Below are 14,575 nucleotides of genomic sequence, written 5' to 3'. Positions count from 1 at the left end.
TCGATCCATTTGCGAGCGAGAGAGTCCAATACCACCCGTTCGTCGGACCCTGGAAGTTGACTACGAGACTGTCTTTGAGAGAAAGCCAGAGACATGTTGAGAGTCCCAAAGAAAGGGGACAAAAAGCCAGAGATAGTATCTGTTATTCGTTTGCGCACAGTAGGAGAATTAGACATAAGGACAGGGGACAAGGTATTAGGCGATACAGTGTGGAAATTTAGTTCGTATCTGAACATTATCTGCGCCATCTTGTCTCTCCCCAAGCGCCACACGCAGAAAACGCGCGACGGCCATTTTAGGCACCATGGTCTCATTGCCGATCGCCAGTGCGTCCCTCAGGCGCTGCAAACATCCCCCGCGCGCCGGCCACCCCCCGCTCTCTCATACATGGGCCATAAACCCTCTCCTTCTGCGCGACCCTGCCATGGAACCACATCCCGCGCCTGACCAACACCTCCTTTCATCCCATACATGGTCATACATCCTTTTGATAACCCCCTTCCTCTGCGCCCGATTGTCCGAACCGATCCCAGGCCATCACCTAGCCCTGCGGATGCAGTTTATTGCCCCTACTGTAAGGGAAACACCTCACATTAAAGGGATTACAGTAGATCAAGGCCCCCACCCCCTGAGACCCGACCAGTCGCACACACCCCCGGGAATTGGTGGGATGTCCAGCTGTGTGATAGCCATCTCCTACTGTGGGTAGGGTGGGGACTTCTACTGTAGATATGTGTGGGAACGAGCTTGAAGTGGGGATTCCAAGGATGTCTTTCCGTACATCAAAGTCTCAACAAGAATGTGTCACGTGTAATAAAGCAATAAACCTGTGTATAAGAGGCCAGGCCTCAGAGATGTGGTTAGAGCACCTCGAGACGATACCTTGCTGTCCGATCTGATCTGTTCTGCTCCGACGGAATAAAACTTTGTTTCCTGCCTTCCAGTCTCCGGCGCCTGCCTCTTTTGTTGGTTAATCATCGAATGGTATAAGAGTCGATTACCGCCGGGCAATACTTGAAAGGTTATCGACTGAACCTGCCGCTACCATTTAACAATTGGCGTCCCAAACGTGGGGCCCATCAGCGACACGTGGATCCAATGGGAGAGGTCCCGACGACAGAGTGAACGACTGCAACGATCGGGAAGAGCTCCTGCCCGATAGACCCTCGTCTGGCAGCCGATCATCCGAACTTCACTGGTTCCGAGCAGACCTCTCTCGAGTGATCTACGGTCCTGACTGGGAACCATCAGGAGTGCCGCGGCAAAAACGGAGAGTAGAGGACGATCGGGCGCTGGAGGCGGAAGACGAGAAACTGTCCATGCGGTCCGGGTAAGGTCGTGTAACACGACAAATTGCGAAACGATTGATTGATTGATTGAAAATACTAGTATTGCTTATTTGATTGTTCTTTTTGAGATATTCGCTGCCTACAAACGGGGAACAGTAGAAATACTCTCTCTCCCTTTGCAGATAGTGAAGGGTAGGTAACGCGGACTTTTGTCCCCCTTTGTAACCTGTTGTGCCTATTTTTCTCCCCACTGATTGATTGTCCGAACATTGATTGTTCTTTAGTGCTTTCTGAGATATTCTCTGTTTGCAAATAACGTAGAACAGAAATATTCTGTCTAGTCTTTGCAGATAGTGAAGGGTAGGTAACGCAGACTTTTGTCCCCCGTTGTAACCCGTCGTGCCTATCTCTTTCTCACCATTTGATTGTTTGATTGTCCGAACACTGGTTGTTCGATATTGGTTCTTTGGAGGTATTCTCTGCTTACAAATAACGTGGAATAGAGATATTCTGTCTAGTCTTTGCAAGCAGTGAAAAGATAGGTAGTGCAGACTTTTGTCCCCGTTGTAACCCGTCATGCCTATCTTCTCCCCACTGATTGGTAGTTGGGTCTGCCCGGACCGCTTATTAGAGATGAACCATCCGGCTCCACTGGAAGGCACTCCTAATAAGGACATGTTTACTAAATATGGACTAGTCGCTGTAGCTTATAGCAAACTATGGCATAAATATACAAAGAAGGACTCCGAAAGTCAGTGGCCACTGATGGGATCCTTTGATGACCATAAAATAGAAACGCTAGAAATAGCTCTACGTAGCAATAAAACGACGCCCACTATGCTCGACAGTATCGGCATGTGGCGCAAAGAAGCAACGCAACGGAAAAAGAGAGAAGAAGTAAAGGCAGAAAAAGAACTACGAAAGGCAGCTCACCTTGTCGCTAGAAAGTTAGAGGAAGAAATAAAGGAGAGAAAGGAAGCTAAACAAAAACAAGAATCTGAAATGTCAGGCCAGTGCCCTGTTAGGACCCCCTCTACGCTCTACCCTGAGTTGCCTTCCAAGCAACGGGCGAACGATGATTTGCTATTAGGTCCTCTGATCATCTACATGCCCCCTCCATACGCTCCCTCCCAACCTATAGTGCAGCACCCACAACCCCCGAACGCAAGCGAAAGCAGTACCAGGGCCTCGGTCCTCACGGCCTCCGCGCCGGCCGAGCCTCTTGTACTGAACACAACGTTAGCAATAACGTTAGATGACCCCGAGACGAGAAAGAAAGATTCCGCCAGAATGAATCGGCTAACAAAGGGTGAACGAGCCGGAATCGATAAGGTAGTGAGAACACTAGTAGAACGGAAGGAAAGTGAGGAATATGTGACAGATATGTATAACTCGTATGCCGACAACCACAGACGACACCTTGTCGTACGACTTTGTTACCACACTCTGAATCCCTATGAGGATAGGTACCAGGATAGAGGTCCCGAAGGCTTAGCAACCTTGTATAGAAAGGTTGATATTGGGGAAGAGGGAGAGGGCGATGTGACGGACCTCTTCACACGTACACTCGAAGTCTTCCGACATCTTAAAGAACACAGGCAGACGACCAAGACAGAAACCCCCATAGCGACTGAACCCCAGGCAGGAAAAGCTGATACCATGATGCCCATCAAGGAAGCCGCTCCTTACTGGGTCCACCCACGAGGTCAGGGAACACACGATGACATCAACCACCAAGATGCGAAGGGAAGGGTTGTATATAACTGGGTCTATCAGCCATGGGACCGACAAGACATCCTGACCTTTAGAAAAACCCTACCCGACTTAAGAAAGAACCCGACTGCCTTTTACACAGAACTAGTTACGGCCTTAGGTTCAACTATAATGACCTTGGCGGATATTGATTTGTTCTTCAGGTTATGTCTGCCGGCTGATGTGTGGAAGCAAATCCGGAAAGTCGACCACGCTGAGCCGTTCGGATATACCTGGGTACAACTCGATACCATAGACAAGCAGCGAGAACCTGGACAGAAACCTCTAAAGGCCATATTGGAACTCCCAGACAAGATTGTTCAGAAATTAAAGACCCTAATCCCAGAAAGGAAGGTAGACTGGTCGATAGTGACGGCTTGCCGCCAGAAACCCCAGGAGGATGTATCCGAATACTTCTCTCGATTCGAGACAGTGTTTTCCGATTATTGTGGCCAGGACATGACCACTGCAACCGGACATCACCTCTTTGTCCAGAATTATGTGAAGGGTCTGTCACAGGAAGTCTCCCAGAAGTTACAGACCAGCGAGAGTAGTTGGGCAGCCTCCAAACCCGCGGCTATCCTCCAGATGGCCCAGTACTACGAACACCAAAAGAATGAGAACGATAGGGCGTCCGAGAGAAAGAAAAAGGAGCAGAAGGAAAGGGTAATGATCGCACAGTTGCAAGGGGTGACCATAGAAAGGGAACCTCCCAAGGGAAACTACCAACCGACTGCTCCTAGAAAACTACCCCCTAGAGACCATGCACCCACACCCTACGCTGGACGCAGGGACTTAGACGAGAATCAGTGTGCGTTCTGTAAAGGGTTCGGACACTGGAAATCCCAGTGCCCGGTCCTTCTGGATATGAACAAGAATAGGGACACAAGAGACATAGCAAACAGCCCCAGAAATAGAGGACAGGGACGAGGGTACACGAACGACACCACCAACGACAGGCCAGACAGACCAAACACCTTCGACCGCCCCCGACAGAACCAGTGCCAGCAGTCCGACTACGAAAACACCCATGACTTTGCATAGGACCGCCAGGGGCAAGGGAGGGATCCAGTCGAACTCCGTGTTGACCAGCAAGGTCCTTACGTCACTGCTAAGGTCCTGGGCACAAAGTCTCCATTTTTGGTAGATACTGGGGCGACACGTAGTGCGCTATCTAAACGGCTGATCCCAAGGGCACCCTTGTCTGGCTCACATGTAACCTCAATAGGCTTTGATGGAACGCCCTCCACTAATCCCTTGTCCGCACCAATCTCCTTTGACTTGGAAAATAACACCACTGACACGACATTTCTGCCCTCCTCCAACACCCCCGACGCCATTATAGGTCTTTGATTTACTAAAACATTTCCGGGCTACCATCAGATGTTCCCCAGACGGAGTTCGAGTCATACTGCACGATAACCCAGATCTGTTCAGGCCTTGTCTCGCACGACGTATGTTCTCCATAACCGATACTGACCTGTCCCTACTTGACACGTTACCCACACATCTATGGGCTAAAACCGACTCAGACGTAGGACGCATGGTGATCGACCCTGTACACATAACTGTCCGACCGGACGCAGTGCTCCCAAAGCTTCCACAGTATCGGATATCGCCCGAAGGCGAGAAGGCGTTGGTGGAAATCATCCAGTCCCTAGTCGATGCAGGAGTGGTAGAAGAAGTAGTTAGTAATGTTTGCAACAGCCCTATCCTACCCATTGTTAAGAAGCAAGGCGAGGGAGATGAGAAAGCATACCGCTTCATTGTCGACTTACGAGAGGTTAACAAAGTAGTCATACCTCAGTACCCCGTAGTCTCAGATATCACCACCATCCTCACCCTGATTCCGTCCACTGCCACTTCCTTTACCGTTATTGATCTCAAGAACGCATTCTTTTCCATCCCCATCCACGCAGACAGCCGCTACCTTTTCGGCTTCACCTTAAAAGCCCGTTCGTACAGATTTTGTAGGGCACCACAAGGCTACACTGAGAGTCCCAGCATATATAGCCAAGCCCTCAAGAGACAACTGGATGCAGTTCAACTACCGGACGGAGTGGTGTTAATACAGTACGTCGATGATATTCTTTTGGCGGCCGACACCACTCCGCTTGCAGTCACAGCCACCATCCACCTCCTCCACTTCCTCGCGGAGAACGGTCACAAGGTCTCCAGGAAGAAGTTGCAATTCTGCCAACCCCAAGTGACATACCTAGGCCACCTCCTATCCAAAGATGGGAGGAAGCTTACACCTGACCAAATTCAGACCATCCTAGAAACCCCTGTTCCCAAAACTCAGAAGCAAGTGCGGTCTCTGGTAGGCCTCACCTCCTTCTGTCGACAGTGGTTGCCAAACTTCAGTCTTATTGTAAAACCTCTGCTTTCCCTGTTGGCTAAAGATGTCCCCTTCCCCCTCCCCTGGACACCCGAATGCCAATCCTCCTTCAAAGAATTACGAGATGCCCTTTGCTCAGCACCAGTCCTAGGAACCCCAGACTACACTAAACCCTTCTCCCTCTTCACCCACGAAAGGGAGGGATGCGCGTTGTCTGTTCTAACCCAATTCCATAGGTCCCAAGCAACGCCCTTGTGCCTACTTCTCTGCCACTCTTGACCCTGTAGCCAGAGCTTTGCCCGCCTGCCTTCAAACGGTAGCCGCCGCTGCTGTCTCTATCCGACAAAGTGAGGGGATCGTGCTTTCAAACCCCCTCACCGTGCTAGTACTCCATGCAGTTGACACCCTCCTGAACCAGACTTAAGACTCAACACCTGACTAGCGCACGACTGACTGGTTATGAACTGACTCTGCTTGCACCCCACATCACGTTGAAACGATGCACCACTCTGAACCCAGCCACTCTGCTACCTCTCCCTGACAAGGACCCCAATGCGTCCCCTAAACATGACTGTGTGACCCTGTTGGAAATGCCCACTCCCACTCCGCAGGGTGGTGGTGGACTCCCCGAACACACTGTGGTAGCTTGGCTCGAGTGGTCAGGACACAGGCACCGTGCTAAGCATACAATATACCCATACAATAACCATGCGTGCATCCGTTCCAAAAACGACTCTACACCGTAAAAATTATGAAAATATTCTTCTTTATCTTTTTCTCTTAGTTGCTGATTGGAAAAATAAATAAGACAATCACAATATACAAATTTAAATAGTGCAGGTCAAATAAATACTGTCTGGAGATGCAATAAATAGGGATGATCATAAATACAAGGGACATAAATATAAGTGCAGGTAATACAGGCAATTAAATATTCTGAGGCATAAAAACTGTACCAATAGATATTGTGCACCAACAAGTCCTGTGGACCAATAAATATAGTGAAGCAATAAATAAGTAAAACACAATAAATACAGTGCCCCCAATAAATAATTAAAAGTTTACAGCAACACTCATGTAATCAGATCACTTTTCAATTCTTAAGGGCTGATTTGGCCCAGGCACAGCTTGTAGGGTTGTGGAAGGCTTGAGGGGTACTACTCCCTGGCTGGGACAAGGCTGAGGCCTAAACTGAGGTAGATCAAGGGGGGAATACCAGTGCCCTGGCTTTCTCTCTCCACACAACCTCTCTAGGTTAGTCCCAGTTCACCCCTGGCACAGTCAGGTTGCTTCCAGCACCTCCCTAGCCCCTTAGAGCAGTCTCTCAGGTCTCCACAGGGCCTTAGGCGCCCTCTACTCCACTTACTGCCCTTTTTCTGATGTTCCGACGCCGCTGGAGTCGTGTCGATGCCGTGGGGCGGTTCCGGTTCGGTCTCGGCGGCCTCGGCACAATGTCAGTTCTAGACGACGCCGGTAGGCGGTTCCGGTCCGATGTCGGCGGCCTCGGTTCGATCTCGACCTCCGATTTGACGGCGTCGGGCAGTCTCTACTCGATGTCGACCTCGGGCGGCTCCGGTCCGATGGCGCTCTCGGCTTCGATGACGTCGGCCGGCCTGGCCTCGATGTCGACTTCCGGCGACTCCGGGGTGCGATCCTCACCCCCGACCTCCGGTGCTCCTCCTCTCAGGTTCCGGGCGACTCCGGAGTGCGATCCTCACTCCCGACCTCCGGTACACTTCACCTCGGTCTCCGACGACTCTGGAGGGCGGACTTCACTCCTCCGATGACGCCGCTCACTCGACCTCGGTTAACTTCCTCCTCGACCTTTGGTATTCCTCACGACCTCCGTCGGCGCCCTCTCACGACCTCAGGCGGCTCCGGGTACGACGTCTGCTTCTTCAGTCAGCGCCGCTTCTCCACCTCGGGCTCCAGGTCTTAGGCTACTCGACGCCGGACTCCAGGGAAACCAGTTTCCAGGTCAGGATCTTGCTGCTTTCTGCTTCCAAGGCCTGTTCCTGCTGTCCAGGTCCTTAGGATAAGTTTTTCTGGCTTCTTCCCACACAGGGCTACAGGCTGGGATCCATCAGTAGGGACAAGTATCAAGGGTGGGTTTATGGACCCCACTCCAGGCACAAGTTTCCACCCCTGCTGCTTCACTCCTTCCTCCTTCACTGTTGTGCTGCTCACTCTTCACCAGTCAGGTGCCAACTGCCAGCTCCAACTGCCAACACTCTGTCTTATCCTCCCAACATTCTAAACCGCCTCCAACTGTCACAGAGTTCTGGAATGTTCTGGAAGGTGCTGGTAGGTTCCAGTGGATGCTGGTGATGTCACAGGTGGCCACCATTTTGTGCTTCAGGCCCTCAGACAGAAGTTTCAGGGGTAGCTAAAATGGCTCCCTGAATCTGCAGCAACACTAAAAAGTCTGGTGGTTCCCAAAAAGGAAAAATTCAAACAGGGTTTGAGGCAAAAGTGGGACAAAATAAATAATGATGAGGAGGGACCACCCAAAGGGCTGACAGGTCTAACACGCGTCCCCCCCAGCTGAAAGTGGGGAGAGCTACCCAACCCCTTGGGAGTTCTCATCACTAAGGCGGAAATACCTTGAGAGACCGTCTGCATTGGCGTGGTCCACTCCAGGCCGATGTTCCACCTGAAAGTCCATCCCCTGTAGGGAAATAGACCACCTCAACAACTTGGGATTCTCCCCCTTCATTTGCATCAGCCAACGAAGGGGTCTGTGGTCGGTCTGAACCAGGAAGTGCGAGCCAAACAGGTATGGCCGCAACTTCTTCAGAGCCCATACCACTGCAAAGGCTTCACGCTCTATTGCACTCCACTTCTGTTCCCTGGGAAGTAGTCTCCGGGATAGGAAGACCACGGGTTGATCCAGACCCTCTTCGTTGAGTTGCGATAACACTGCCCCAATGCCATGTTCTGATGCATCTGTCTGGACAATGAACTCCTTGGAAAAGTCTGGGGCCCTTAAGACCAGGGCCTCGCACATGGCTTTCTTCAATCTCTCAAAGGCTTGCTGACAAGCCTCCGTCCAGACTACCCGTCGAGGTTGTTTCTTGGACGTGAGCTCCGTGAGGGGGGCTACGATGGTACCGTACCCCTTCACGAAGCGGCGGTAATATCCCGTGAGGCCCAGAAAAGCTCGGACCTCAGTCTGTGTCTTGGGGGGTTCCCAGGCCATGATGGCCTCGATCTTCGCCTGGAGGGGTTGCACCGCTCCCCTACCCACCAAGTGTCCAAGGTACACTACCGACCCCTGCCCGATCTGGCACTTGCTGGCCTTGATCGTCAATCCAGCTTGTCTCAGGGCCTGGAGAACAGCTTGCAGGTGACGCAAGTGATCCTCCCAGCTGTTACTGAAGACGGCTATGTCATCCAGATAAGCAGCAGAGAAACTCTCCATTCCGGTGAGGATCTGGTTTACCAGGCGCTGAAACGTGGCAGGTGCGTTCTTGAGCCCAAAGGGCATCACACAGAACTGGTAGTGGCCATTGGGCGTGGAGAAGGCTGACCTTTCCCTTGCTCCATCAGTCAAAGAGATCTGCCAGTACCCAGAAGTAAGGTCAAAGGTACTTAGATATTGGGCAGCTCCCAGCCGGTCAATCAATTCATCCGCCCTAGGGATCGGATGAGCATCAGTTTTGGTCACTGAGTTCAGTCCCCGGTAGTCCACACAGAACCTCAGTTCTGGTTGGGCACCCGGTGGTGCAGCTTTCGGTACTAACACCACCGGACTGGACCAGGGGCTGCTAGAAGGTTCAATCACTCCTAGCTCCAGCATCTTAGTGACTTCACTATGAATGCTGGCCTTCACCTTGTCTGACATCCGGTAGATCTTGGACTTCACAGGTGGGCTGTCTCCTGTGTCCACGTCATGGACGCACAGGTGAGTCCTACCCGGGACAAGGGAGAACAACGAAGAGTACTGCCCCAGGACCTGGCGACAGTCCTCCTGCTGTTCAGGAGTTAGAGATGGGGAGAGAATCACTCCCTCCACCGACCCATCCTTTTCTTGAGACGCAAACAAATCGGGGAGAGGCTCGCTTTCCACGTCCTCTCCTCCGTCAGTCACCATCATCAAGATGACTTCGGGCCTCTCGTGGTGGGGTTTGAGGCGGTTGGCGTGCAGCACCCGCAGGGGCTGACGAGGGGTCTTCAGGTCCACCAAGTAGGTAGCCTTACCCTTCTTCTCCAACACCTCAAAGGGTCCTGACCAGCGATCCTGGAGGGCGCTAAGCTCTCCTGGTTCGATCACCCACACCTTCTGGCCAGGCTCCAACTCCACCGGGTGAGCATTGTGGTCATACCACGCCTTCATCACTGCTTGGCTGGCTTCCAAGTTGTCAGAAGCTTGCTTCCACAACTTAGCCATTTGGCTCCGGAAGGCCAGCATGTAGCTCACCACATCCTGGGGAAGCTTTCTGGGAGTTCTTTCCCATCCGTCTCTCACCAGGTTGAGAGGTCCACGTACAGGGTGCCCATACAGAAGCTCGAAGGGGCTGAAGCCCACTCCCTTCTGTGGCACTTCCCTGTAAGAAAAAAGTAAACAGGGTAGGAGGACGTCCCATTTCCTCCGCAGGCTTTCAGGCAGACTCCTGATCATGCCCTTCAAGGTTTTGTTAAACCTCTCCACCAGACCATTAGTCTGGGGGTGGTAAGGAGTGGTGAACCGGTAGGTCACTCCACACTCCTTCCACATTGCCCGCATGTACGCTGACATGAAGTTGGTCCCCCTGTCGGACACAACTTCCTTGGGAAAACCCACTCGGGTAAAGATTCCCATCAGGGCCCTAGCCACAACAGGTGCTGTTATGGTCCTCAGAGGTATTGCCTCTGGGTACCGTGTGGCATGATCCACCAGAACCAGGATAAACCTGTGACCAGCTGTAGTTGGTGGATCTAATGGACCCACAATGTCGATGCCCACCCTTTCAAAGGGGGTGCTAACGACAGGAAGTGGTTCCAGGGGAGCTTTCAGCTTCACCCCTGTTTTCCCACTGGCTTGGCAAGACACACATGTCCGGCAGTAAGTATCGGACGACACTTTCATCTGAGGCCAATAAAAGTGTGGGACAAGACGGGCGAAGGTCTTGTCTTGCCCCAGGTGTCCTGCCAATGGTATCTCGTGAGCCAACTCCAGAAGGAAGGCTCGATAACGTTGAGGGACTACCAAGGCTCGTGACGATCCGTGTAGGGGTGCCTTGGGTTCACTGTAGAGGAGGCCATCCTCCCAGTAAACACTGTAGTTCCCTTCAACGTTCCCTGCTGCCTGGGCTTGGGCCTGACGCCTTAGCCCCTCAAGGGTAGGGCACTCCCTCTGGCCCTGGCAGAATTCCTCCCTGGACGGGCCTCCCTCCACGTGCCACTCGGCCGGGATGGGTAGGTCCTCCAGGTTGGTAACGTCCCCCACCGCAGACTCCTGGTCCACCACCTCCTGTGGCCTATCCGTCCTACGGGGTGGGGACGCCGAGGCAGGCTCCTCCTGTCCTCGGTTCTTCCCTTGACTGGCAGCTGGCTGGGCCTTTGTTCCAGGCTCCAGCCGAAATGAACTCCCTCTTCGGGTAGTCGCGGACCTTGTGCTAACACAGGCCCAGTCAGGTGTACCCAGCATCTCAGTGTGAGTCCGGTACTCCACCTCCTTCCAAGCGTTGTGCTCCATGTCATTCCCCAGCAGACAATCGACTGGCACGGCAGGGCTTACGGCAACTCGAAGTGAACCTGCAACCCCCCCCCATTCAAAGGGAACCTCGGCCACGGGATAGTGGCCTGTTCTGCCGTCAGCCATCGCGGCTGGGTGGAGTACATCGGGAATGACCTGCTCTGGAGACACCAGTTGGCTACGTACCATAGTCATACTGGCTCCTGTGTCTCTCAGAGCCTCCCCTCTTTGGCCGTTGATGGTGACCCACTGCCCATACTTTGCGGTATTTGCGGGCACCTGGATCTTAGGAACCATCTCCCGTTCTCCCAGGGACACTAAAGTGACACCCGCCCACTCCCTTCCCTTAGTTAAGGGCATCTCCTCCCCGAGCACTGCACTAGCTACTCCGGGGGTCTTTCCTCCAATGGGAGGGGGTGGTCGTTTCTGGCACTTCGGATCTCCTTTATAGTGTCCAACGCCACCGCACTCGTAGCAATGGACAACCCTTGGCTGCTGACTGGCCAGGATTAGGGTTTCTGGGTGGGTTAGCCCTAGGGGTGAATCCTGTTCCCTTCCCTTGGAAGTTATTTTGGGGGCCTTTGGAGAACTCCTTTTTCTTTTCCCCTCCCTCTTTCTTCTGGGGGGCGCCCTGTCCGGCCTTTTGAGTATCCCCTCCAGTCCCCCTTGTGGACACCCGGGTACTAGCCCAAATGTCCGCCTCCTCAGCAAGCTTCCGGGGACTGGTCAGCTTGCTATCCACCAGGTGTTGACGCAGTTCAGGGAAACATTTTTCAAGCAGGTGTTCCTTCAGTACTAAGTCGAACAACCCCTCGTAGTTCCTCACTTCACTGCCCTGAATCCAACCTTCCAGTGCCTTCTTTGCATAGTCCAGGAAGTCCACCCAATTCTGTGTGCCCAGTTTGTGACTACCCCTGAACTTCTGTCTGTACTTTTCGGGTGTTAGTCCAAACTTTCTGATGAGCGCCAGTTTCATGGTGGGGTAGTGGGTCTGCTCATCCTCCTCGAGGGCCAATAAAGCATCCCTACCAGCTGGAGGCATGTACTTGTACAATCCCCCTCCCCAGTACTTCTCTGGAACCCCATGGGCCCTCAACGAGACCTCATAGGCTGCTAGCCACTTGGCGATATCATCACCCACCCCATAGCTAGCTACTATGTCCTTTGGCAGGTAGGGTTTGGATTCCCTGGTGATTTCTTGGTCTTTGCTGCCACCATTAGGAACAGTTGGTGCCCCAATTCTTAGGATCTGAAGCTCTATCTCTTTCAGTCTTATCTCATGAGCCATCCTCTGCTTCTCCGTCTCATGAGCCATCCTCTGTTCCTCCTTCTCCTTCTCCAGCCTTGCTAAGTCCCATGTGAGCTGTCTTTTCTCCCTCCGGTCTGCTAACTCCACTTCAGATAAGCCACCGCTAGAGACAGTGCTGCCCTTCCTAGAAAGTGTCCTGGGCCCTGCGGACAGGTTCCCCACCTCAGGTTGGTACATCTCAGCCCCCTCGGGGTCAGGCTCTCCATCCCTGTCTTCCTCCTCAGCCTTGCTTTCTCGGCGTGCCTCCCCCCAAGCCCTTAAGCTGGTTTGGAGTGCACCCTTCTTTGCTCCTGGGGGACAGTACACCCCCTCCCGCTGGCAAAACTCCCTGAGTTGGGCCACAGTGTACGTTTCTAGATTTTCTAGTACAAACTCCATCTCGCCCACTCAGGTTAGAGGACAGGTTTTGTGCAGTAACAATGCAGGGGGGTACCTTTAATAATACCTCCTCCCACCACCAGAGTAAATTTGAAAAAAACAAAAACCCACAATTAGGAAGGCCGCTTTGAGAAAACTCCCGGTGTAGGCCTATGGACTACCCACAGTTATTGTTGAGTATACGTAGGCACCGCTCTATCCCACCACTGAACACCAATTATGTTGGAAATGCCCACTCCCACTCCGCAGGGTGGTGGTGGACTCCCCGAACACACTGTGGTAGCTTGGCTCGAGTGGTCAGGACACAGGCACCGTGCTAAGCATACAATATACCCATACAATAACCATGCGTGCATCCGTTCCAAAAACGACTCTACACCGTAAAAATTATGAAAATATTCTTCTTTATCTTTTTCTCTTAGTTGCTGATTGGAAAAATAAATAAGACAATCACAATATACAAATTTAAATAGTGCAGGTCAAATAAATACTGTCTGGAGATGCAATAAATAGGGATGATCATAAATACAAGGGACATAAATATAAGTGCAGGTAATACAGGCAATTAAATATTCTGAGGCATAAAAACTGTACCAATAGATATTGTGCACCAACAAGTCCTGTGGACCAATAAATATAGTGAAGCAATAAATAAGTAAAACACAATAAATACAGTGCCCCCAATAAATAATTAAAAGTTTACAGCAACACTCATGTAATCAGATCACTTTTCAATTCTTAAGGGCTGATTTGGCCCAGGCACAGCTTGTAGGGTTGTGGAAGGCTTGAGGGGTACTACTCCCTGGCTGGGACAAGGCTGAGGCCTAAACTGAGGTAGATCAAGGGGGGAATACCAGTGCCCTGGCTTTCTCTCTCCACACAACCTCTCTAGGTTAGTCCCAGTTCACCCCTGGCACAGTCAGGTTGCTTCCAGCACCTCCCTAGCCCCTTAGAGCAGTCTCTCAGGTCTCCACAGGGCCTTAGGCGCCCTCTACTCCACTTACTGCCCTTTTTCTGATGTTCCGACGCCGCTGGAGTCGTGTCGATGCCGTGGGGCGGTTCCGGTTCGGTCTCGGCGGCCTCGGCACAATGTCAGTTCTAGACGACGCCGGTAGGCGGTTCCGGTCCGATGTCGGCGGCCTCGGTTCGATCTCGACCTCCGATTCGACGGCGTCGGGCAGTCTCTACTCGATGTCGACCTCGGGCGGCTCCGGTCCGATGGCGCTCTCGGCTTCGATGACGTCGGCCGGCCTGGCCTCGATGTCGACTTCCGGCGACTCCGGGGTGCGATCCTCACCCCCGACCTCCGGTGCTCCTCCTCTCAGGTTCCGGGCGACTCCGGAGTGCGATCCTCACTCCCGACCTCCGGTACACTTCACCTCGGTCTCCGACGACTCTGGAGGGCGGACTTCACTCCTCCGATGACGCCGCTCACTCGACCTCGGTTAACTTCCTCCTCGACCTTTGGTATTCCTCACGACCTCCGTCGGCGCCCTCTCACGACCTCAGGCGGCTCCGGGTACGACGTCTGCTTCTTCAGTCAGCGCCGCTTCTCCACCTCGGGCTCCAGGTCTTAGGCTACTCGACGCCGGACTCCAGGGAAACCAGTTTCCAGGTCAGGATCTTGCTGCTTTCTGCTTCCAAGGCCTGTTCCTGCTGTCCAGGTCCTTAGGATAAGTTTTTCTGGCTTCTTCCCACACAGGGCTACAGGCTGGGATCCATCAGTAGGGACAAGTATCAAGGGTGGGTTTATGGACCCCACTCCAGGCACAAGTTTCCACCCCTGCTGCTTCACTCCTTCCTCCTTCACTGTTGTGCTGCTCACTCTTCAC

This window comes from Triturus cristatus, chromosome 9 (genome assembly GCF_964204655.1).
Source record: "Triturus cristatus chromosome 9, aTriCri1.1, whole genome shotgun sequence".
NCBI lineage: Eukaryota > Metazoa > Chordata > Amphibia > Caudata > Salamandridae > Triturus > Triturus cristatus.
Note: the sequence above shows the minus strand (reverse complement) of the source record.